We start from the raw sequence: 26,561 nt of genomic DNA on the forward strand, positions 1-26,561 counted from the left end.
CGCAGCGGGACCGGGCACTTTGCCGAACCCCAGCCACCTCTCCGGTGGATGCAGCAGGAATGAGATGGTTCTATGGCATCACTGATTCAATGGACGGGAGTTTTAGCAAACTCCAGGAAATAGTGAAAAGGACAGGAAAGCCTGGAGTGCTGCCGTCCACGGAGCGGCAAAGAGTCGGGCACAACTGAGCGACTGAACTAAAACCTGAGTGTGTGCTGAACTGCTTCAGTCGTGTCCGACCCTCTGCAAGCCCAGGAACTGTAGCCCAGTAGCTCCTCTGTCCAGGGGATTCTCCAGGGAAGAATACTGGAGTGGGTTGTCATGCCCTCCTCCAGGGCATCTTCTTGACCCAGGGATCGAACCCACGTCTCTCGTTATCTCTTGCATTGGCAGGTAGGATCTTTACCACGAGTGCCACCTGGAAAGCCCCAGTGAGTGCTGACAACTAGGAAATGCAGAAAATAAGGGCTGCTCCTAAGTTAAACCAAAAGAGCAGCAAGCACAGGTTGTAAAGTGGGAAACGCAGGATGAGCGACAGCAGTGCTGATGGAAACAAGCTAGGATGCACTCACCCACATAAAGAAAATACCCGTGCCATTCGGAAGAGGAGCCCGTCAGCCCTCGAGGGACAGTAGAACCGGAACGGAAACCGAGGCCATGGTCAGCAGTGCCCACCTACACGGCCCGAGTGGAGTAGTGTCACTCACCGGGCTTCCTGCGTCCCCAGAGCTGCTGGCGGTAACATCTCTGAGTGCTAGACTGGGCAGCATCCCCGACTGAGCTAAGACATCACTGCTCTCCTTCCAGTGCTGCTGCGGGGCCCTCTGTGGGCGGCCACGCTCATCCCCTGCCCTGCCACCCTCTGGGGCCCGGCTGTCCCCCGGGATCTTTTCAGCCCTTGATCTTGGGTGTTCCCAGCCCTCTGCCACGCAGGACTGGGACGCAACTCAGGACTTGGGCTTGAGACATCAAGGAGACCGTGAATCTGGACGGACTCCGCCCTGGGGCCTGTGAGAGAGCAGGAAAGCAAAGCCCCCACGGGGAGGAAGCAGAGCTGGGGAACGTGCCCTCAGCCACCACTGCCTTCTGCGCAAGTGCCTCTTCTTTGCCTCTCCTTGACCTGAAAGGAACCCCAGCTGCTGCTGCTCTGCAGGTGATTCCTAAAAATGCACCTCCTGCAAGAGCTGTTGTCCTTCTGCACTGGGGCTGCCTGAGTGTGCTAAGGAGTGTCAGAAAACTGGGGATGCCACACCTCATACTGGAGGTGGAGGGCCTGATACTGGGAAGGGTCTAATGCCTGGGGAGGGTCTGAGGGTGAGGGGGGCCAGATGCTGGACCAGGGTCTCATGCTGGGGGAGGGCATGATGCTGGACTAGGGCCTGATGCTGGGGAACGGCCTGATGCTGGACTAGGGTCTGATGCTGGGAGAGGACCTGATACTGGATTAGGGTCTGACCCTGGGGGAGGGTCTGATGCTTGGGAAAGGTCTGATCCCGGGGGAGGGCTTAATGGTGGGGGGGAGAGCCTGATAGTGGACTAGGGCCTGAAGCGGGGGGAACCTCTGTTGCTGGCCTAGGGTCTGATGCTGAAGTAGGGCCTGATGCTGGGTCGTGTCTGAAGCGGGACTAGGCCCTGATGTTGAGGGAGGGTCTGATGCTGGAGTGGGCCTGATGCTAGGGGCAAACGTCTGATGCTGGGGGGACCCTCTGATGCTGGATTAGGGTCTGATGCGTGGGGAGGGCCTGATGCTGGGGGAAGGCCTGATGCTGGACTAGGGCCTGATGCTGGGGGGAGATCTGATGCTGGACTAGGGCCTGACACTGGGGGTGGGCCTGATGCTAGGGGGCAGGTCTGATGATGGGGTGCAGCCTGCTCCCAGATGTTCACAGAGTTGAGTATAAACCTCTGTGAGAAATCTTTTTCTCATACATTCCTAGCCGCCCTTCTATGTTCTCTTTTTCTGAAGCATAGTTGCTGTGCACTATCGGTTTGATTTCTGCCGTACATCAGCATGAGTTAGCCATAGGTGTACGTGTGTCCCCTCCCTCTTGAATCACCCCCCACCTCCCCTTGCTGCATTCTTGTTTCTATGGATACATGAATAGTAAAGATTGTTGACTGAGATAACATAAAAAGCTCCCACACACAAGCGTGCACACACACACTCCCTAGTGCATCATTCGGGTCCACGTCAGGGTTGCCCTCGGCCAACCCCCTGGGACCCACAGTGCGCCTTGACACCTGCACTTTGTTCCCACCCTTGGCCCGCTGCCCACGCCTCAGCAGCAGTGGGGCCCTGTCCCCGCAGATGCTGAAGTGATGGAACCCCTTGGCTCCGGAGCCAAGGGCACGAACACCCCGTCGGTCGTCCTTTGCGGACACCTATGTCTTCGCCTTCTGGCCTTTCCACTGTATCCATTGGCTTCTCCTAACAGAATGTCCGTGTGATGACACGGGCTCCCATTACCAGCTCTGGTCTGTTCTCAGGGAGAGGACAGCTTACCCTCGGCACTCTTGATTGGCAGTGGGAAATTTTGCTTCAATACTTTGTTGAAAGAAAACAATAAATAATACTGCAATAAAAAAAGTTCAGAAGTAGACTGTGCGTACTTTGTCACATATTCAGGAAGTTCACAAAAGAGTAATAGGAAAACAACGGTAAGAATGAATTGTACAAGTAAATTAAAGGTGGAACCTACATGTAAAGAGACATGCTGTCTCTGTCTACCGAGATCCAGCTGCATAATAAATATCGCACCATGATCTGAACGCATCTCTTGCTGGCTTTTTTAATGTGCCACTGAAAAAGTAAAAGTTACATTTGTACTTATACAATCCAGAATGGCTATGTCATTGCAATCTAAAAATGTACGCCTAGGTCCATTCTTTAAACATGTTTAGAAACAGATGTAAAAAGGTGATTTACATACAAATAAGGCCTTTGTCAGAGCTGCACTACGCTGTCTGTCTGGGAAGTGGCACCTTCGCTGTCCAGCTGGATGGCTCCGCAGCGGGCACAGGGCATCGCAATTGGTCCCCGATGAGTCTCACCGGAGAGGAGGGATCCGAGTCCAGAGACTAGGTTACCGGAGAGATTTTCATAGCCGGCTTCTAGTCATCCTTTCAGCCCAAATTTCATCAGAAGCTCACATTTAACACCCAGTACTTTTAAATCGCTTCACGCTGCAGACAAAAAGCATTTCTTGCCAGAAAAAGTACGGTTTAGGTCAGTCGTTAAAATCCAACAACCATTGGTTGGAATTAAGTTTGCTGATTTCAGAGTGATTGTTCGAGAGCTCGGTTACAGTCTGGAAGGGTAATGCACACTGTGTCGTGATTTTACAATCGCAGGAAAAGCCCTTCTCTCATGGTTTAACATGTAAAAGTTAAACAAGAATAATTACAATAAATGCATCATTTACAAAAGCCCTATATTTGTTCATAGGATTGACACAGACAAGCACTACAGTACATTCATTTGAAAGACTAAAATCAGGTATCATAACACGAATTGCTCTGAAAGGATATTTATAGCCTGAATATACAATAAAAAGTAAGTAATTATATAAATGAAGTCATAAGTTTACATAAACATAAGAAACATGGAATTCTAAAATATTTTCTCTATGGTATCCATGAGCTTTTCACTAATTAAAAACCCTGTCATAAAATATCTTCGGGTCCATATAACAAGTATCAACAGATTAAAGATTGCATCGAGTTGAAAATGTAGTCTATGTCGTATCCTGGACGCTGTCTAATCACCTGTAGAAGTAGTGTGGGTAAACTGGAAACACACAGACGAGTCAGTCCTGGGATGGCGGCTGGTGCCCGAGCCCCTGCCCCTCCAGACACACCCCCCCCCGAACCCCATTCAGGGCTTCAGGGGCTTTGAGAATTCAGAGAAACACGGAGGACCAAGCAGATGAAGGAGAGAACTCTGTGGCGGACTTTATTCTGACGTATAGCTAAAAGCTGCTGGTAACAATCCCCAAAACCCAATCCAGCTTTCTAGCTGAGAGGGGAACAGGACAGAGCAGACAGCCTCCTGCCCTCAGAGCGGCTGGAGCAGGGCTGGGCCCCCGGGCCGGCCCCACCAGAGGACCGCCCAGAGCAGCACCTGCAAGGGAGGGTGGCCCCTCAGCGGCGGCCGAGCCCCAGATGCTGGTGCACCTCCGTGAGAAATGCTGGCCTCCGCACAGAGAGGCCCAGGGCAGGGCAGCCTCGAGAACCCTGGCGCCCTGGGCCCTGCTCCCTCCAAGACTGTGCACGCAGGGCATGGCCGGCAGCACTGCCTCTGTGGGAGGGACACCCGTGCGCACGGACGCGTGGGAGCCTTGGGCCGTGCTCTGACCAGTCCGGCGCCACCCGGGCGCCAAGGTCACATTCTCTGCTGCTGAGGGCTCTCCCAGGCCGACCTCCAGAGACCCGCTGACCCTCCACTCCCAGGGTGTGACCTCCATGCCCCCGCGGGACCAGGCTTGCCAGTACTCACCCCGAAGCTCAGCAGGAGCAAGTCCTGACTGCAGCGGAATCCAGACTCTGCATTCCTGCCACGCTGCCTGATCCCACGAGCGCGGGAGGAAGCGTGCAAACACAGTGCGGCTAACCGTGCAATGTCACACGAGGCACGAGGACACAGACACACTCACACCCGCAGCAGAGCCCACTCCTACTGAGGGTCTGGGGAACCTCCTAGAGGGAGGATGAGCCGGGGAGAGCGAGCCTGGCGGCTGCCATCTGTGAATCCTACCCACCCGGGGGCGGGCAGTCACACTAGAGCAGGAACGGCACAGTCGATGACAAAAACACCGACATGGGGACAGCTACTCCACGTGAGCAGCTGCCACTGTTTCTCCCTGGTCTCTCATCCCCTCCTTTCCTTAATTAACAACTGCCTGAATCTGCCCAATGGAACTCAGGGAAGGTCATGGAGGCTGAATGAAGGCCGTTAATCAAAGAAACGGGGGACACAGAATGCCTTGTACTCAGGAGCCCCAGGGGGCCCTGCATGGTATCGCCTGTTGGCCCAGCTGCGGTTTGCTCATCCTGTCTTCCTATTCTGGGCCACCCTTCCCTTTTCCATCTCCTGCTACATTTCACTGTCAGGGCACCGACCATGACACCCGTTCTCCGGGTTCAACCACAGCAGGGTCGAAGGGCTGCAGCCTTTCAGCTTCCCCTCTGCTGGCACCTTCACCACACAGGACAGGGGCTGTGTGCACCCTGCTTGTTTACTGCAGCTGGAGACCACAGGCGGTGTGTTTGCTCGTGTGCTCATCCCTTTCGCTTCGGGCTAGGTTTGGGGGGTACTGGAGGAGCCCACCACAAGGCGCCCTGGAGGTGGGGCATCAAGGCCCGGACAGAAGGATCGGTTCTTCCAAAATTGCTGGGGATGGGGGATGGGGCAATTTCAGGGCCTCCTCCTCCTGACACTTGGGAGTCTGTTCTTTGTTTTACTTTGCGTGTTTGTCAGAGGCTTCCCCTTTCTCTGTGAGCACTTTCTGAGCCCCCTTCCGCTGTCCCTAGACCCTAGGAGAAAGCCTGGCGAAGGCGGGGACAAACTTGGGGCTGAAATCAAACAGATCATTTACTCTCTGTATATCTTTGGTCGAATTATTAACTCGTCCACACTTCGGTTTCCGTTCCAGGAACAGGCCAGAAACTCCTAGCTCCTGGGACACCCCAGAGGATGAAAGAAGGTGACCAGTTGACCGCCCATCCCCAGTCCTGGCACCAGCACACAAAGAAAGCAATGCCTTCTCTCTGTCCTCCCAAATGTCAGGCCCCAGAGTTTCCTCCCTTATGATACCCGGCCCCCCACCCTACCCCCGCCCAGGAGAGGTATTCAGCTCAACTCAGTGTCAGGAGACATGGGGGCAGGTGAGGGAAATTGACGGTGATTTTCCACTAGCTGTTCAGCACTGCGCTGGATATTTTAGGCATTGCTAGATCTTTCAGGCATTATTTCGTTATTAGGCAGAAAGCACACAAAAATCGGTAATGACTCAGGCCTGCCTTGAACTTTCCTGCCTTCTGTGTGGCAGATTTCAGAGACTCAGGCCCTGGATTTCTCGTCCTCTGAGCCTGGCCACTGGGTGAGACCTGGTCCCCACTTTCCCTTTGCTGGCTGGCCCTGCAGGCCAGCACACAGACCCCTTCTTCAAAGTTTCACAGACAGACTGACAAAGGAAGTAACACAAGTTTCAGAATCTCACAGGGCTCTGTGACTGCAGTCTGGATTCTGCCCCCTTTTAAGAGCTGGTTCTGAGACACCCCTTGACTTCTTGCCTGTTGCAGCCATGCCTGGGGCTGGGGGTCTGCAGTCTCCTGTTTCCTTTCCAACCTGCCCCCAACTCACCCCTGGCCGCAGAGTGTTCAGGCCACAGAGAGAAGGACCTTAGGACCTCCTGAGGCATTTGTGAGGAAACCCCCATGGGGAATTTTCTCAAAATGGGATTTGGAAATTCTGCACCTTAGTCACTCTGGACAGAGGCAGCTCTGGGCAGTGACAAGAGAGGGGGGACAGGGATTTAGATCTGGGCTCTGGCCCCAGTTCAGCTCCAGTCCTCTTTGTGAGATGGCGGCAGACCTCTGCCCTTTGAGGCCCTCCATTTCCTCATCTAGGAAGTGGAGGTTTGACAGTATTGTTCCTGAGGCTGTTCTCGGTTGAAAGATACAAAACTAGAGGATTTGTGGTATTCCGGAGGAGAGTTGGGGGTACGTGTGCTATTGCCCCTAAAATCGATTCACATCACTTCTCCTGCAGCTAAGGCTGAGGGGTTATCTTATCATCTCTCCTTCCTTCCCGTCCAAGGGAAGGGACTCACCAAGGCCCGGGACTCACCTTACTCCCTAGCTCATGAAGTCCTTGTGTGGGCAGTACTGGTCGGTCCTTTCACCTCACTCCCTCCGTCACTCCTTCCCTTTCTCCACCCCCTGCCGCCCCCCCCCCCTTTCCATTCATTTCTACGTCTGTGACATATAAAATTCTTCGGGGCTTCCCTGGTGGCTCAGTGGTTAAGAATCCACCTGCCAATGCAGGAAACACGGGTTCGATCCCTGGTCCAGGAAGATCCCACATGCTGTGTGACTACTAAGCCTTTGCGCCACAACTACTGAGCCTGTGCCCTACAGCCCAGGAGCCACAACTACTGAGCCCACGTGCCACAACTATTGAAGCCCGCACGCCCTAGGGCCTGTGTTCCACAACAAGGGAAGCCACCGCAATGAGAAGCCTGTGCACTGCACCTTGAGGGCAGCTCCCGCCTGTGCAACTAGAGAAAAAAAGCCCTCACGGCAATGAAAATCCAGCACAGCCAAATAGAAATAAAATAATAAAAAATAGAATTCTTTGTTTATTAATGTAGAAAACAACTTAAGCAGGAGGGTATTGTACTGGGGGCGATGCTGAGTAGTTCACAGAGCGGACAGAGCATTGGAGAACCTGACTTGGAAAAAGGGCAAGTGAGAAACCAGGGCATCTGGACGGCAGTGCTACTGGACGGTCTCATCAGGGTACCACTGTTGAAACAAATATACCCCAACCATGTTTCCTATCCACGTCTCAATCTATTAAAGATTCATAGTCCTAGGGGAGGGAGGGTAAACAGCCAAGCTGGTGTCATTTGCCTGCTTCTTCTGTGGGAGAGGATAGAACTCTGGGATTTGCAGTACCACTGAGACTGTAGAGCCTGGAAGAGAAATAAGTCCACAAAAGGATATCAAGATGATATTTGGAAGGGAGAATGGATACTGTGTAAGGAAGTTAAAAAACAAACACAGAAACATATTAAACCAATATGCCGACCAACCATCCACCCATTAATCTCTCCATCTGTCCATTTATCTATCTATACTTTCAGCCAACCCAGAAACACGCTTAAAAAAAAAAAAAAAGCCAAAACCTTTTATTTTGTATTGGGGTATGGTGCTGGAGAAGACTCTTGAGAGTCCCTTGGACTGCAAGGAGATCCAGCTATTCCATCTGAAAGGAGATCAGTTCTGGGTGTTCATTGGAAGGACTGATGCTCAAGCTGAAACTCCAATACTTTGGCCACCTCTTGCGACGAGTTGACTCACTGGAAAAGACTCTGATGCGGGGAGTGATTGGGGGCAGGAGGAGACGGGGACGACAGAGAGTGAGATGGCTGGATGGCATCACCCACTCGATGGACATGAGTTTGAGTGAACTCTGGGGGTTGGTGGACAGGGAGGCCTGGCATGCTGTGATTCGTGGGGTCACAAAGAGTCGGACACGACTGAGCGACTGAACGGAACTGAACTGATAGCTGATTAACAATGTTGTAACAGTTTCTGGTGAACGGTGAAGGGACTAGGCATACATATACATGTATCCCTTCTCCCTCAAACTCCCCTCCCATCCAGGCTGCTGCAAAACAGTGAGCAGAGTTCCCTGTGCTAGAGCAGTAGGTCCTTGTTGGTTACCTATTTTAAATATAGCAGAAGAAACACACTGAAAAAGCCGTGTTTTTTTTTTTTTTTTTGGTCTGTGTGGCATGCAGGATCCTAGTTCCCCGACCAGGGATGGAACCTGTGCCCTCTTCATTGGAAGAGTGGAGTCTTAAACACCGGATCACCAGGGAAGTCCCTGAAGAAACACATTTTTATTCAGCACCGCTAGCTCAGACGGTAAAGCGTCTGCCTGCAATGCTGGAGTCCCATGTTCGATCCCTGGGTTGGGAAGATCCCCTGGAAAAGGAAATGGCAACCCGCTCCAGTACTCTTGCCTGGAAATTTCCACGGACTGAGGAGCCTGGTAGGCTACAGTCCATGGGGTCGCAAAGAGTAAGACACGACTGAGAGACTTCACTTTCACTTTCGTGTTCCAGAGGCCATACCAGGCACTTGATAGAGAGCAAAAGTATCCCTCAGAAATATCCCAAGAGTCTTCTTGGATTTACATACAGAGGATGTATTACTGGAACTGAAACAAAGATGAGGACCCAGAGAAAGGAATTCATGTCTAGCCACGCACTGGAGGGCCTCTAACAACATTTCTAGGGACAGAGTGACTCGCTTTGCATGCGGGCAGACAAGGGATGGTTTTTGTGGACGTGTATTGCAGGAGATTGCTCACCACAAGTGCACAACAGGATGTGGCCAGGATTTAACCTCTGAATCCTAGGCTCTGCCTCTAGTCTCTTTACCTCTCTAGCAGTAAGGAAGTCCTAGTTCCTTTTTAACAGCTCTCAAACGGGGACTGTGAATATAAGAATCCCTGCCCGGCAGTGTTCTTGCCTGGAGAATCCCAGGGACGGGGGAGCCTAGTGGGCTTCCGTCTATGGGGTCACACAGAGTCGGACACGACTGAAGTGACTTAGCAGCAGGAGCAGCAGCCCGGTATAACTCAGAGAAGTTCTGTGAAGTGGGGTGAGTTAGTGGGTGTGAGGTACTTTCCAAGTACAAAGACAGAGAACTATTTTTGCCATGCTTATTTCTGTCTCCAGAATGGCTAATGAGAACACTCCTGGCTCACGTGTCCCTCTCACTTCTTTCCAGTCCTCACTGCCCTCCACCTAGCGGTCACCACGGAGAGGGTCTGGTGAGATTTTTGGTTCTTTAGGCTGGCGGATGAATGTCCAGGATAATCACTGCTACTCACCTTGGATCTGTGAATGGTCAGGGCTCTGTGGGCCCCATGCTGGTTGGAAACAGTCCCTGGGTGAGTGTGTGTGTGTGTGTGTGTGTGTGTGTGAGCAGATCCCGGTTTCTTGTAGAAGTGAATACAGTGACTCAGAAAGCCCTGAAATACGTGGGTGGCTCAGCTTTCAGTTCACAGTAGAAAGGAGCTGGTTCTCCAAGTTTTTGCTAAGTCAGCACAAGAGATCAGAGCTGAGATCAGAGGGTGAAACAGATATTGTCTGGAAATTGCCCCATGCTTACAGGACCCAGGCCATGACCCTGGGTGAAGCTTGTCAATTCCCAGTGCCTGTTTTGTCATCTGTAAAATGGGTGGCTTGCCTGTTGGTGGTGTTGCTTAATCTTTGTCACTTGTCCTAGGATGAATGTCTGTCCAGGCACAGGCCCCCAGCTCATCTCTTGCAGCTAACAGTCATTCCTCATATGGAAAGCACTCTCTGCGCTGCCTTTCATTGCTGGTGGTCTACACACACTGCCACCTCTCTGGAGGGTTGCTTGGCAAAATTCATTCAAATTTTCAAAGCGCATACTGTATTTAATAAGCACTAGCAATTCTACTTCTAGGAATTGATCTTACATTCATATGCACACGTGCACAAACTAATATTTACAAAATAGTCATGGTCTGTAACAATGAACGCTGCAGACAGCCTCATCAGGAAGGGGCTGACTGGGGCTGACTGGGGCTTCCCCCATGACTCAGTGGTAAAGAATCTGCCTATTGACATGCAGGAGCTGCAGCCGATGTTTGTGCGATTCCTGGGTCAACAAGAACCCCTGGAAGAGGGCATGGCAATCCACTCCGGTATTCTTGCCTGGAGAATTCCATGGACAGAAGAGCCTGGTGGGCTACAGTCCACAGGGTTGCAAAGAGTTGAAAACAACTGAAGGGCCTGAGCATGCAAGGGGCTGATTAATCTGGTGCTTCCATATAATTGAATTTTAGGCCGCTACTAAAAAGAATGATGTAGTTCTTTATGTGCAGTTATGAAATGATCTCCAAGATACAAGAGGCAAGAAACAGAGTAGCTTTTGAAGTGTGCTTCATGTGTGTGACAAAAGAAAACTCATCCATGCTTGTATATGTACAGATTCTCTTCTGGAGGCTCGTGGGAAACTAGTAATAATTACCTTCCCTTCCTATCAGAAAGGGCAATGCAAAGGAGGCCTGGGGGCATGGGTAAGAGGGGCAGTGCTTTTTTTCTTTTAAGATTTCAGACACTTAAACCATGAGTTTAGGGACTTCCCTGGCAGTCCAGTGGTAAAGACTCCAAGCTCTTAATGCAAGGGGTACGGGGTTCAATCCATGGTAGGGGAAAAGAGCCCAAAAGAAAAAGGTGAGTTTATTTAGGACAAAAGTATACTTTGAAACATTGACATGAGTCCTTCTTTTTTAATTTGTTATTATTATTATTATTGTTTTACTTTTTGGCCACACTGCACAGCATGTGGGCTCTTAACTCCCTGACCAGGGGTTGAACCCAGGCTCCTGGCATTGGAAACACGGAGTATTAACCACTGGAGCACCAGGGAAGCCCCAACATGTATCATTTTAAACAGTATAACCATTCAAATTTATTATAGTATTTATTTTCAGTTTCTGGTAAAAAAAAAAAAATTTCCTTTTTTACATGACTCCTTCACCAAACTTGCTTGATTTTTTTTCTAAAATTTTAATTTTATATTGGGGTACCATTTTGCTGACAAACGTCTGTATAGTCAAAGCGATGGTTTCTCCAGTAGTTATTTATGGATTTGAGAGTTGTACCATAAAGAAGGCTGAATGTCTAAGAATTGATGCTTTTGAACTGTGGTGTTGGAGAAGACTCTTGAGAGTCCCTTGGATTGCAAGGAAATCAAACTAGTCAATCCTAACGAAAAGCAGCCCTGAGTATTCACTGGAAGGACTGACGCTGAAGCTGAAGCTCCAATCCTTTGGCCACCTGATGCGAAGAACTGACTCATTGGAAAAGACCCTGATGCTGGGAAAGATTGAAGGCAGGAGGAGAAGGGGAAGACAGAGGATGAGATGGTTGGATGGCATCAATGGACATGAGTTTGAGCAAGCTCCAGGAGAGAGTGAAGGACAGGGAAGCCTACTGTGCTGCAGTCGCAAAGAGAAGGACATGACTTAGCGACTGAACGACAACAGTTGATTAACGATGTTGTGTTTCATGTGTTCAAGAAAGTGATTCAGTTAAACATATACATGTATCTGTTCTTTTTCAAAATCTTTTCCCATTTAGGTTATTACAGAATATAGAGAGGAGTTCCCTGTCCTTGTTGATTATCTATTTTAAACGTAATAGTGTGTATATGTCAATCCTAAACTCCCAACTTATTCCTCCCCACCAGAGGGATGCTATTTTTGTATCTTCAGAATTTAGTATCATGTGGATTTTCTGTCAGTTTATAAACAGTCATCTGGCAGGAAGTGCCCAGGAGTCCCTTGGCATTTCAGGCTCGGTCTTAGAGTCTCTTTGATCTCTAAGTCCAATGAGGGACCCAGGACTCACGGGGGTGGGACAACTCACCCAGAGGCTCATCCTTGCTGCAGTCTTTCACCCAATCCCTCGTCCCATCAGTTGCGTTGGCTTTTGGAATCGTGCGTTGGCCCCAAAAACAGCCTTCTGTGCCTTCCCCTAGAAGAAGAATGATGTCTGAACCCTGGGAAAGGAGGGACGGATTACTATCCCCTCCAATAGAGGGTGTTGTGTAGTGGAAACTGCACCGGCTTTGCAGCTGCACAAGCTTAGTTTGCAATTCCAGCTTCTGCTGCCAAAGCTGTGAAAGTTCAAGAAACTGCCGTGATCTTGCTAGATGGTTTGCTCATCTGTAAAACGGGCTGACTGCTACTGAGTCCTGGGACTGGAAAGACGAGAGGAGGTCATTGTGTACAGTGCCTGGCACACAGCAGCTGCTCCGCGAATAGCTGCAGCTGCACCCATGGTCACTGAAGTCAGGGTGGCCTCTTCTCACGAGGGAGGGAAGAAACAGTGGTGGTTGGAATTGAGGGCCCCCTGAGCTTGGCCCCTTGCTGGGTAGAGGTGAAAGGGCATGGTGCCTGCCTGCCAGGAATGCTCAGTGATTAAGTAGTCTGAGAGAACCTCAAGTCTGCAGCCGCCTCTCTGTAGCTCTGACGTCTGGAGATGGTGTGGTCGGCCCCAAGGTGACTGTTTGCAGGACGGGACTTGCCCTGGTGTTCATGGTGGTGACTCTGGTCAAGGAAGAGCCTGACTCAGGAAGAAGCAGGAGTGCTGGAAGCTGCTCTGGGAGGCTGGCATGATCCCGGCATCAGGGGTTCTTATTTCCTGGCTCCACACGTGACTCTGCAGCACACTGGCCTTTCCTGCCACTTGGAAATTGTTTTTAAAATGGGGTTGTCCTTCCAGCTACAGAAACATCCACGCCTTCAAGGCGGGGGCAGTGGTGGAGGGCACAGAGTTTCGAGTAAGGCCCGCCTGGGTTGGAGTCCTTGCCTGGATGTTGATTCACTCATTGGCTGCGTTCTTTAACTTTTCAGAGCCTCAGTTTCCTTGTCTGTGAAATGGGGATAATAATGCTGCCTACTTTTCACTGTGAGGATTCACAGAAATGTGTGAGGCAGTACAAAAATGTTGTCTCAGGAGAGCTGGTTAAAGCTGAGCTGATTAGTCTAAAATGAGGGCAAAAATCTTCTCAGGGAGGGAATTACTGTTGGGTTTGGGGAAAAGGTGCATAATGGGCATGTCTGATTAAAAAGGGGAGACTCCCTGCCTTACCCCACCCTTCCTCTGTTGTCTAGAGAGGGCTAATTTTTCTGCAAAAGAAAGAAACAGGTTTGAGAGTTTTTCATGGTCAGTGTGAGAGCTGGTGTGGAGTCGTGAGGGAGGAGAAGGGAGATGCCCAAGAGTCCCAGGTCTCGGGAAGAAAGTCAGGCCAGGAAGAGATTAATATTTTTCTGTCAGGAAATGGCCAGTGGATTTTAAAAATAAATTTATCTAGCTAGCTAGTTATTTATTTATGTTTGGCTGTGTTGGGTCTTTCTTGCTGTACCCGGGCTTTCTCTAGCTGAGGTGAGCAGGGGCCACTCTTCATTGAGGTGCGGGGCTTCAGTAGTTGGAGCTTAGTTGCCCCATGGTGTTTAGTTGCCCGTGGCACGTGACGTCTTCTGGAACCAGGGATCAAACACGTGTTCCCTACATTGGCAGGCAGATTCTTAACCGGTGGACTACCAGAGAAGTCTCTGGCCAGTGGATTTTTAAAGCAGGGGTTTTTACGGCTAATATCTCATTTTATTATTTATTTATTTTTAAATTTATTTATTTGGCTGGGCTGAGTCTTAGTTACAGCACGCAGGCTCTTCAATCTTTATTGCAGCATATGCGATCTGTAGTTGCTGCAACGAAACTCTTAGTTGCAGCATATGAACTCTTAGTTGTGGCATGTGGAATCTAGTTCCCTGACCAGGGATTGAACCAGGATCAGACACCCTGTATTGGGAGCACAGAGTCCTAGCCACTGGACTGCCAGGGAAGACCCTAATACCTAATTTTAAGTTCTCACCCAAATTATTCTGTGCTACATTCAGAACCTATCTTATGCCCAAATTTCCAGTAAACATCTGTTAACACCCAATAACTCACAGAGGGGTTACTTTGGGGAGATGAGGGCCCTGCGTGTGAAGGAAGGAAGAATTCAGTGGAAGCTGGGAACTGGAGAGGAGAGGTGGCAGGACCCAGCCCCAGCCTTCGGTTCTCACGAGGGCATGTGGATGGGCTGAGCTTCCTGACAGCTTGCAGACGCTGAGATGCCGGAGAGAACCAGTTTTGGGGATATTTTGGTGAGGCTCCAGATGACCCCAGAGCAGGACCTGCCAGGTGGGTGGCTTAAAAAGGAGGGAGGACACGCTGAGACTCAGGTCGAGGAGAACGGGGTGGGGCAGAGGCTGCAAGTGAGGGACCAGGGGCTCTGGCCACCACGCCCAGTGAGCAGACCGCGAGTCCCCGGAGCTCAGAGCAAGGTGAGGTGACACCTCCTCAGGCAGAAACCGGAACCCGCAGGGTGAGAGTCACACCCCTCACCCCCAGCCAGGGCCTCCAGGCCACTTCAGTGCCCCTTGCATCCCCAGGCCCTCTTGGAGAGGGTTTCCCATCGTCCATCCTTGAGGATGGGATCCAGTGTGGGATCAGTTCCCGAGAACAAAGAGAACATCCGTCTTTGGGGGTGTAGCTAAGTGGTGACATGTCCGTTTTTGACACTGCCGCATGATGCACGGTAAAGGATCACCCCGCTGTCGCAGATCAGCGACACTCTCCAGCCACAAAACCACCCTCTTGGGTTGCAGACACACAGGCTGCTCTCCGGCCTCAGTGCTGCAGATACTCAGAGCATCTGTCTCTGCAAAGCCCTGCTGGTGCGGCTGAGAGCACAAGGGACCCTCCTTTTTCTGTCATGTAGCTGTCCTGTGACTTGTAGCTTCAGTCTCTTTTAAAAAAAGAAAGAAAGAAAACAACAAAACTTTTTATTTATGTGACTGGGCCAAGTCTTATTTGGGGCACATGGAATCTTCGATCTTTGCTGTGGCGTGTGGGGTCTAGTTCTCTGACTTGGGATTAAATCTGGGCCCCCTGCATTGGCAGTGTGGAGTCTCAGCCATTGGACTACCAGGGAAGTCGCCTTCAGTCCTCTTTATGAGGCTTAATTTCCCTCCCAGGGACCAGGTAGAAAAGGCTCAGAGAGTAGGATGTGGAATGGTTTTGTTAAAAAATTAGAAAGAAAAGAAATGGAAAGTATGGAGGTTGAGTCACAGGGCAGTGGGGCTAGACCCAGGCCACCAGGACATCAGGTGGGTAGATTTTCTCTTTACTGTTCTGTTGAACTTGTCCTTTCTCCCTTTCTGTTAAATAGGGAATAATTTAAACAATTCTTCCTCTATGGCTTTGGCAAGATTCTCTGAGATAACATAAAGGATTGAACAGGATTTAGCACAGATGGACATGAGTTTGTGTGAACTCTGGGAGTTGGTGATGGACAGGGAGGCCTGGCATGCTGTGATTCATGGGGTTGCAGAGTCGGACACGACTGAGCGACTGAACTGAACTGAAGCACTCAGTACAGACCAGCCGATATGGTCTTGCTTATTCTCGCCTCCCCTTTGTACTTTTGGTCTCTCTCTCTCTTTTCGTTCTCTCTTGCCTCCATTTTTCCACCAGTGATAAGGTGAGTGGAAGCATCATTCAGAATCCCAATAGTAGAACAGACATGTGGACACAGGGGGACGGGAAGGATGAGACGAATTGAGAGATTCGGATCGGCATATGCACACTCCCATGTGTACGATAGATAGCGAGTGGGAAGCTGCTGTATTGCACAGGGAGCTCACCTCAGTGCTGATGAGCTGGAGGGGTGAGATGGGGGTGCTGGGAGGCAGGTTTACGAGGAAAGGGATATGTGTGTCCAGCTGATGCACTTTGCTGTATAGCAGAAAATGACTCAACATTGTAAAGCATCTATACTCCAATAAAAGACTTAAAAATGAGAAGAGAAAAAAAAGGCATAAAGCACACCTAGAATAAACATCAAATGCTTATCATAAAAAAAGAAAAAAGAATCTCTATTGTGAGGAAAGGGGAACTTTCCTGTTAGGAGTGAGGATCTGGCTCCTGGTAATTAGGGATCGTCAAGATCCCAGGTTTTGGGCCCAGGCCAAAGCAGTGTGAACTTGCTACTTCCCTCAGCTCCTTGAAAGCCAGTTCCACCACTTACTAGCTGTTTGACCCTGGGCAAAGGGGTGAACTTAATCAAGCCTGTTTCCTTATTGGTAACATGGGGCTGATCCTGTGCAGGACACGCTGGGGCTGGGATAGTTGATCGGCATGCTCCATGTCATGGGCCCAGCTGAATGTATAAGGCAGGTGCTCCAGATAAGTAGCTGCTTAAGCTAAGATGATGAAACTCTACTGCTCAGGCCAACAACCTGGGAGTCGTCGTCCTTGACTTTTCATTCTCACACACTTCTTTGAGCCTGGCGTGCTGCAGTCCATGAGGTTTGGAAGAGTTGGATGTGACTTGGCTACTGAGCAACAACAGCTTCCCTGGGAGATGATTCCAGGAATTTCCAGGAGGCACACAAAGAAATGGAGCATAAAAAGTAAGAATGCCCCTGCAGGTTTCTTTACTGAGCAGATTGCTATTGTAAATGGGCTTCCCTGGTAGCTCAGCGGTAAAGAATCTGCCTGCCAAGGCAAGAGACTGCAGGTTCGATCCCTGAGTTGGGAAGATCCCCTGGAGAAGGAAATGGCAACCCACTCCAGTGTTCTTTCCTGAAGAATCCCATGGACAGAGGAGCCTGGCGGGCTACCATCCACGGGGTCACACAGAGTTGGACATGACTGAGCAACTAAACAACAGCAAACCATCATAATGGGGCACTTTGGGCTCAAAGTCCTCTTTGAGGACTCTGGCACATGGTGTGGAGGGAGAAGCTGAATGATTTGCCCACCAGCGTGGGTCTATCATTGATCAAGGGCTCTTCAGGATGACTTCCCCAGCATTCCCATCTTGCTGGGGGTGGGCCCTGGGGCAGGGAGGCAGCGGCTTGCTGTAGAGGGCCAGCCAGTGGTCGTGGGGCCTGGATTAAAAGGATGAGCTGGACCAGAAAGATTTCTCTGCTGTGGCCTTGGAGATGGAGAAAAAGTGGGGGCACAGGACCTTCCTCAGCTAGTAGGCGTGGACATTGAGCTGGGCGTGTAGATGCTATGACTATGGCCCATAGAGACAGGCATTGATCGGTCCCTCTGGGAGCCTTGGCATCAGACAGACACAGATTTGAATTTTGGCTTGGTCACTGACTAGCTGGGTGTGTTGGAGCAAGTTGCTTGAATTCTGAATTCTCCCTGGTTTACTCGTATGCCCTATGGCTAAAATCCCTGCCCTGCAGGGTAGATATTAGGATTAAGAGACATAAAGGATGCTGGGCGTCAGAAGAATTGATGATTTTGAACTGTGGTGTTGGAGAAGACTCTTGAGAGTCTCTTGGGCTGCAAGGAAATCAAAGCAGTCAATCGTAAAGGAAATCAGTCCTGAATATTCATTGGAGGAACTGATGCTGAAACTGGAACTCCAATACTTTGGCTACCTGATGCAAAGAAATGACTCATTGGAAAAGACCTTGATGCTGGGAAAGACTGAAGGTGGGAGGAGAAGGCGACGACAGAGGATGATGAGATGGTTAGATGACCTCACCAACTCGATGGACATGAGTTTGAGTAAACTTCGGGAGCTGCTGATGGACAGGGAGGCCTGGTGTGTTGCAGTCCATGAGGTCGCAAAGAGTCGGACATGACTGAGCAACTGAACTGAACTGTAAGGTACCTGACACAGAACAAAATGGTCACTGAGTGTGATTTTCCTTTTCATTTCCCACTGCCCCACCCCTTGCTTCTTGGAGCTGGGCTGTGACAGGGTTGTGGGTCACAAGTGGGTTTGAGAATGGAGGCTTCTTAGGAAGAACTGAGGAGGACTCCAGCTAGAAAAGGGGAAGTGGAGGCATGCTCATGACTCAGAATTTCTATTTCAGGCTCCCAGGCAGGATTGGGAGGACAGTTCCCCAGCCATTGTGAGATATAAGCAGACAAGAACGAGCGAGGCCAGGGCTGGCTAGGCAGTGGGGGGTTTTCTGAGCTTGGGCCCTTCCCTTCCCCCTCCTCTCCCCTGGGGGGTGAGGGTGGGATGGTGGTCCTGGCAGGGACTCTGCTTTGTAGTAAGGCAAGAAAGGAGGTGGAGGAAGCACCCTGTCAGTTATGCAGCCAGGAGCCTCAGGCTGCTCTGTGAGCCCAGGAGGGAGACAGCTAGCTATCCAACTGTGGTCCACCCTCAGGATGAAGGGGCAAGGGCATCTGTGGGCAGACGAAAGTCTCAGGGAAGCCAGGGTGGGAGCACCTCCAGTGGACTCCTCCCTTGTAGGTCTCCATGCTGGAGACACAGGGTAACAAGAATGAGGGGAAATGATGCAAGTAAAACGCAAACACAGAAAACATTCAGATCATTAAAATGGATCCAAGTAATGCAGAAGCACCTAGAGCTATGGCTGGAATCTAAGTTATAGACTCAGGTTTATAGGAAAGAGAACTTTACCACTATAACCTGGTCTGAAATGTATTTTTATCCTGCCCTGTTGCTGGCCTGGTGAGAAGCTTTGATGTCACCTTTCTGGGGGGTGTTCCAGGCATTGGGGCCCCCATTTGGTGACCTGTCACCACCAGTTACTGCTGAGCCTTCCTCCCTGGGGTTAGTGTGGACTGGGGGGTGTGGTGGTGTTCCGATAGTCTGGGGTTCGCTTGAGGACACAGAGACCTTCCCCAGGACTTGGGCCTTCTGTCTGAATGTTCTTCACAGCCCTTCTTCTTTGGGGTCTCCCCTGTGTCGGCCTAAAGAAAAAGACACAGTGTGTGAGCTGTGGCTTCAGGTTTCCTTCAGGGACTGGCTGAGGACTGCAGCCCGGGAGCCAGCCTCTCAGTCGCTCTGCAGAGTTGCTCTAAGGAAGTGTGTGGGGGGAGCCAGGGTGTGTGCGACTATCGGCTGAGGGTTACGAGCAGTCAAGCAAACACCTTGGTGAAAGGGCACCGCTAGTCACGGAGCACAGCTGTCTCAGGTGAAAGGTGTCAGTGACGTTCAGTGCATGGGAAGAGGTGAGAATCCGGGTCATTCAAGTTCTTCCTGAGATAAGCAACTGAGGGGTCTGCTTCTCTGAGGCCCAGAGTGTCTCATCTTGTTGTGGTCTTCTCTTTTTTCCTTTATAAATTATGAAAGTATGATAACACATTTACAGGAGGCTTGGAAAACACAGAGCAAGGTTACATATAATTCCACTATACATTACAGTTTCTGTATTTATTGTTAAGTTTAAATTATGAAACTTTGATAACGCATTTACAGCAGTCTTGGAAAATACAGAACAAGGTTACGTATAGTTCCACTATATATTACAATTATTTTTTAAGTAGATAAATTAAGATTTCTTTTTAAGTTGGAGTTTCAATGTCAAACTCTCAAAAATTAATAGGATGAAAAGATAGAAAGGTAGAAGGATATGGTAGACCTGAGAAGCACTATGAACCAATTCACATAGTTAAGATTTATACAATTTTCACACAATATCAGAATACAAATTCTAGTCAAGTCCCCGTAGTCTATAAGCCAGGAGACACTGGCACATATACAGGGACATAAGACAAGGTGCAAAAATTTCATGGTCTGCAGGTACAGAAACCATGGAGTCTGTCCTCTTATCACTGAAGAATTATGTTAGAAATCAATATCAAAAGATATTTGAAAATAACCCACATGTTTTCAAGTACAGTGTGATGTTTACCAAGAGAGATCTTTGACTTAGCCTTTGAAAGCCTCAATAAAGATGAAAGACTGAAGAAACACAGAGGCTGATTGCAGAGAAGAAAGTGCTTAAATGAGAAATTAATGTCAAAATGGAAAATTAATATCAACGATACTTAAAAAACCCCATGTATTTTGAAATTAAATGTCCACTTTTAAATGACGGGTGTGTCTAAGAAGACATGACAGGGAAAATTAGAAAATGTCTGTACATCCTGTTGTGGGCTTCATTTCCCCTCAGAGCGTGCTGTCGGGCAGCTTCTGCAGCAGGTTATGACCTAACCTTCGTAAAGCCGGGTGCTGAGCAATGCTCTTGTTTATCTGTCTTGACACCTGCTTCCCGGCAGTGGTGCTGGGATGCGAGGTTGTACCTGCCTCCCTCCAGCCCAAACCAAGACTCCCTCTCTTTCTTTTCTTGGCCATGCCGAAATGCAGGATCCTAGTTCCTTGATCAGGTCAAACCCGGGGCCCTAGCAATGAAGGTCCAGAATCCTAACCACCGGGTCAGCAGGGAATTCCAACCCCACCTTTTTTTTTTTTTTTTCCTTCTAAATGAGTGTTTCATTATCTTTCTTTCTTTTTTTTTAATTGAGGTGCAGTTGATTTACAATATTGTGTTAATTTCTGCTGAACAGCAAAGTGACTCTGTTATACACATGCATACATTTAAAAAATACCCTTTTCCTTTAAGGTTTATTCCAGGAGATTGGATACAGTTCCCTGTGCTATCCAGTAGGACCTTGTTGTTTATCCATTCTATTCTTTTTGGCTGTGCCACAGGGCATGTGGGATCTTAGTTCCCTGACTGGGGACAGAACACTCGCTCCCTGCAGTGGAAATCTTAACCACTGGACCACCAGGGAAGTCCCTGTTTATCTATTCTAAAGGTAATAGTTTGCACCTACTAACCCTGGACTCTCAGCAGAACTCTCTTTTTTTTTGTCCTGGAAGAAATCCTCCCTCTTTAATAATTCTGGTGAAGACATGAAGGAAATGCACTTTGAATCTTCTTTTATTCTTTGTGCAGAGGGCGTCGGCTTTTAGAACACAAGCCAGAGACCTCCAGTTTTGCTCTCTGCCCTGCATCAACTCTCCCCTGCAAGGGCTGCAGGAGCCCTCAGGGAAGGGAAGAGGGGACAGAAATAGGAAAATATCCCTAAATATCCTGACAGGGAGTAAAATGTGGCAGTCTGTTTTCCAACAGTGCTCCCTTCCCCCTGTTCACTCCTAGAGCAATGTGTCCTGCATTTGCATGTGTGTGGATTTGGTAGCCTGGGTTAGTCCTTAAGAGGGTCATGCCCCTCTACAGCCAGGAGCATTTCCCCATCTCCTCCCCATTCCCTGTTTCCCATTTAAAAATGCCATGTAGATTACAGTTTAGAATGTGCTACACCTAGAGTAGAGCCAGACAGTTTGGTGACGTCAGCTCCCTCTGCAATACCAGCTGCCCTTCGCCTGGTAGATACGCAGTTCCCAAGAGCATAGTACAGAACTGCTATCTCTGCTTTACCGTTCCCCCAGCTCCCTATTTAAAAAATTATTGAAGGGCTTCCCTGGTGGCTCAGTGGTGGGGAATCTGCCTGCCAATACAGGAGACACAGCTTCGGTCCCTGGTTCGGGAAGTTCCCACGTGCTGCAGAGCCGCTAAGCCTCTGCACCCTAACTCCTGAGCCTGTGCTCCAGGGCCTGGGAACCACAACCACTGAAGTCCATGCGTTCTGTAGCCTGTGCTCCAAAACAAGAGAGGCCACTGAAATGAGAAGCCCGTGCTCTGCAACGAGAGAGTGGCCCCTGCTCATCACAGCTAGAGAAAAGTCCAAGCAGTGACAAAGAACCGGCACAGCCAAAAAACGAAATAAAAAACTTAAAAGGAATTATTGAGGTGTGGCTTGCATAGAGCTAAGTGTGTGCCTCTTACGGCTTGATGAATTTTGGCACATGGATATGTGTGTGTAGTCATCACCCAGACCCAGATACAGAACATTGTCAGCTCCTCAGAAGTTTCTCTCTTGTTCACTCTCTTTTTTCGCCTTGCCAAAAGGCTTGTGGAATCTTAATTCCTTGAACAGGGATTGAACGCTGGCCACTGGGAGTGGAAGTGCAGAGTCCTAACCACTGGACCACCAGGGACTTCCCTCCCTCACATTTCTTTCTTTCTTTTTTTTTTTTTTTTCTGCAGTGAATCCCCTAAAAGTAACCACTATTTGATATCTATGACTGTTTTTTTTTTTTTTTTTTAAGACTTTTTGGAAGTGGATCATTTTTAAAAAGTCTTTGTTGAATTTGTTACAACATTGTCTCTGTTTTGGTTTTCTAGCCTCAAGACATGTGGGATCTTAGGTCCCCCTACCAGGGATCAGACCTGCACCCCCTGCCTTGGAAGGTGAAGTCTTAACCACTGAATCATCAGGGAAGTTCTTCTACGATGGTTTTGACTGTTCTTGATTTCACATAAAAGGGAAAAAGTATTTACCCTCATGAGTCTGACTGTTTTGCTCCAAACCATGTCTGTGAAATCCATTCATACTGAATCTATCAGTGGTTTGCTGGGTGGTGTGTCCCATTGCATGGATGCACCACAATGACTAAGGCTGCACACAAGCTTCTCTGAATTCAAGTTTCTCCCCAACCTCTGGTCTGAAGGGAGAATTGTATGACAAACTGCTCTCCACTTGTTCACCCAGTTCAGTTCAGTCGCTCAGTCTTGTCCGACTCTTTGTGACCCCGTGAACTGCAGCACACCAGGCCTCCCTGTCCATCACCAACTCCCGGAGTTCACTCACTCATGTCCATCGAGTCGGTGATGCCATCCAGCCATCTCATCCTCTGTCATCCCCTTCTCCTCCTGCCCCCAATCCCTCCCACCATCAGGGTCTTTTCCAATGAGTCAACTCTTTGCATGAGGTGGCCAAAGTATTGGAGTTTCAGTTTCAGCATCAGTCCTTCCAATGCACACCCAGGATTGGTCTTTGGGATGGACTGGTTGGATCTCCTTGCAGTCCAAGGGACTCTCAAGAGTCTTCTCCAACACCACAGTTCAAAAGCATCAATTCTTCGGCGATCAGCTTTCTTCACAGCCCAACTCTCACATCCATACATGACCACTGGAAAAACCATAGCCTTGACTAGACAGACCTTGGTTGGCAAAGTAATGTCTCTGCTTTTTAATATGCTGTCTAGGTTTGTCATAACTTTCCTTCCAAGGAGTAAGCATCTTTTAGTTTCATGACTGCAATCAGCATCTGCAGTGATTTTGGAGCCCAAAATAATAAAGTCTGACACTGTTTCCACCGTTTTCTCATCTATTTCCCACGAAGTGATGGGACCAGATGCCATGATCTTAGTTTTCTGAATGTTGAGCTTCAAGTCAACTTTTTCACTCTCCTCTTTCACTTTCATCAAGAGGCTTTTTAATGCCTCTTCGCTTTCTGCCATAAAGGTGGTGTCATCTGCATATCTGAGGTTATTGATATTTCTCCCAGCAATCTTGATTCCAGCTTGTGCTTCCTCCAGCCCAGCGTTTCTCATGATGTACTCTGCATAGAAGTTAAAGAAGCAGGGTGACAATATACAGCCTTGACGTACTCCTTTTCCTATTTGGAACCAGTCTGTTGTTCCATGTCCAGTTCTAACTGTTGCTTCCTGACCTGCATACAGGTTTCTCAAGAGGCAGGTCAGGTGGTCTGGTATTCCCATCTCTTTCAGAATTTTCCACAGTTTATTGTGATCCACACAGTCAAAGGCTTTGACATAGTCAATAAAACAGAAATAGATGTTCACCCTGAGGTCCCGCCTTCTACTCTTCTGCAACTCTTGGAGTAGAAGGGGCAGCGTTTCCAGGTTCTCCAGCTGTCTCTTACTTTATGCCTTCCTCCTTCCAAGGAGGCACTGGCCCTGCCTTCTTTCTTGAGCTGGGAGAGCAACTGGTTTGCCAAGGAGGACATTCAGTACGACAGGACCTGCTGCTGGACCTGTGTGGGACTCCCGATTGGGGAGGGCAGTTGGAGAGGGAGAAAACGGGCCAAAGGAATAGAGGGAAATCTCGGGTGTGGAGTCTGGATTTCTGCAAGGCTGTGGCATTCAGGTTGCACCAAGTTTAATCAGGTATCCCAGGGGCAGAGAACCTCCAACTGGAGTCTTGGTTTCATACAAGGATGCCCAAGATCAGAGGTCATCTTGGTTCCTAGCCTAGTGCAAAGCAGGGCAAGCTGGATTGACTCAGATAGGACTTGGAAAAGGCTGGCTGGACTGAGCTGGGGAAGCTGGCTGCGGCTGCTTGGGAGGACAGACCTTCACCTGGGAGGTCCCTGTCCCCAGGAAGCCTTAGCTAAAGGGTAGGATGGCCTTCTGGGGGCATCAGATGGCTTCTGAGCAGATGACTATTTCTGGACCCCACTGAGGAGTAGGGCACATCACACCGATACCCCACAGGCAACACGGTAGAGGGAGAAGTTTGTCTGCAGAGGTCAGGATGAGAGCTGGACTGTGGCAGATACGGTCCAGAAGGCCCCTTGAAGACTTTCTGTTTCCAGGAACCCTCATTTAAGTGTCCACTTCAACCCTGACCTCTCCAGGAAATTCCCCATAATCCATAATACTCTCACTTCCTCTTTTCCAAAACTTTCCATCTCTCAGGATGGTGGGAATGGACAGCACCAGCCTGTGTGATAGTTTCCTAAAGGTACTAGCATGTAAAAGCAGTGTTCCTGGCTCCTAAATTGAGGTGCCAATTAGGAGGATGACAGGCACATGACCCTGGTGAAGGACAAGGCTCCTCATCATGACTGCAAGTTCTTTGCCATCATCTCCTCTTCTCCCAGGCAATCCCACTGCATCTCAGATTATACCGTTACCGTGGCTCACTACTGGCTCACTACTTGCCCAAGCAATGTCTCAGCATTGCCAATTCCCAGACAACCTTTTCCCTTTCTAAGTTAACCCTCCAGTATTAGTTTTGGAGAAAGTGGCTTTTCCCACCCCTGTTTATGTGTCACCTCCAAGTGCAGCCACATCTCCGTCCTGTCGGTAATATGAGGGACCACATTCACTCTGCAGTTTGTCTGGTCTGATATTTGGAGGTACTAATTTTTGGCTTAAGTGGCAGAAATCTAGCTTAAATGAACTTGCTCATAAAGGAAACATAATGGTTCATGGAACTGGAAAGTGCAAGCAGCTCCCGGCTTCAGATCCAGCTTGATCCAGAGACTCAAACAGTGTCATCAGGAGTTTCTTGCCCTCCACTTTTCACTTCTGCTTTTTCTGAAGATACAGAAGAGTCGGGATACTCAGAAATTATCCAGAAATGCCTGGACACAGCTCTCTCTCTTTGAGAGAGCCAAGACTCAACTTCAGTCATTAGCTGTGGACGTGTTGTGACAGAGTAAAACAAGGGACATGGCACACAAACTCAAATTCCCATCAAGTCCAGGCAGTAATCTAAAAGAGTGAAATAGGCCAGCTGGAGAATGCACGCCTCATGAAAAGAGGGGCAATCACTATGTGGGATGTTGACCCATGGCTACCAGATCTGTTCATTTTTTTTGAGTAGACATAGTGTTAACCTTTATTTCTGCATTATACTCTCTTGGATCAAACAAAATAATATTTTCAAAGTACATAAATCAGCAGGAAAAAGTGTATAACCAGTTTTCTCTGTAATAATATATTTTTGAATATAAAGGTCAAAAATCATCTTAATACTGATTTTATCCAAGAGATAGATCTATTTTCCGTATCAGCCTGACAATTAGGGACAAAAAAAGGAAAAAATAAAAACAATAAAAGAAAATTTAAAATGGAAGCATTTAAAAATTATTTAAAACATTTTAATTTATTTATTTATTTTAATCGGAGGCTAATTACTTTACACTATTGTATTGATTTTCCCATACATTAACATGACTCTGCCCCGGGTGTACATATGTTCCCCATCTTGAACCCCCTTCCCACCTCCCTCCCCATCCCATCCCTCTGGTCCATCCCAGTACACCAGCCCCGAGCATCTTGTATCATGCATCGAACTTGGACTGGCGATTCGTTTCACATATGATAATATACATGTTTCAATGCCATTCTCCCAAACCATCCCACCCTCACCCTCTCCCACAGAGTCCCAAAGACTGTTCTATATGTCTATGTCTCTTTTGCAGTCTCGTACACAGGTTTCAGGTTTCCATCTTTCTAAATTCCATATATATGCATCAGTATACTGTATTGGTGTTTTTCTTTCTGGCTTACTTCACTCTGTATAATTGGCTCCAATTTCATCCACCTCATTAAAACTGATTCAAATGCATTCTTCTTGATGGCTGAAAAATACTCCATTGTGTATATGTACCAAAGCTTTCTTATCCATTCATCTGCAGATGGACATCTAGGTTGCTTCCATGTCCTGGCTATTATAAACAGTGCTGCAATGAACATTGGAGTACATGTGTCTCTTTCAATTCTGGTTTCCTCGGTGTGTATGCCCAGGAGTGCGATTGCTGGATCATATGGCAGTTCTATTTCCAGTTTTTTTAGGA

The 26,561-nt window shown here is 48.8% G+C and overlaps 1 long non-coding RNA gene across 1 annotated transcript; it reads left to right on the forward strand.

Annotated features, from left to right (window-relative positions):
• The first annotated feature begins 9,236 nt into the window (after positions 1–9,236).
• Positions 9,237–22,421, forward strand: LOC148774598 (uncharacterized). Its single transcript, XR_016035691.1, has 3 exons — positions 9,237–9,393; positions 9,523–9,685; positions 22,355–22,421. It is a non-coding gene; the product is annotated as an uncharacterized LOC148774598 (long non-coding RNA).
• Positions 22,422–26,561: the final 4,140 nt, after the last annotated feature.

Source organism: Moschus berezovskii, chromosome 21 (genome assembly GCF_049115385.1).
Source record: "Moschus berezovskii isolate FMDL1 chromosome 21, NW_MosBer_1.0, whole genome shotgun sequence".
In the NCBI taxonomy this organism is placed as follows: Eukaryota; Metazoa; Chordata; class Mammalia; order Artiodactyla; family Moschidae; genus Moschus; species Moschus berezovskii.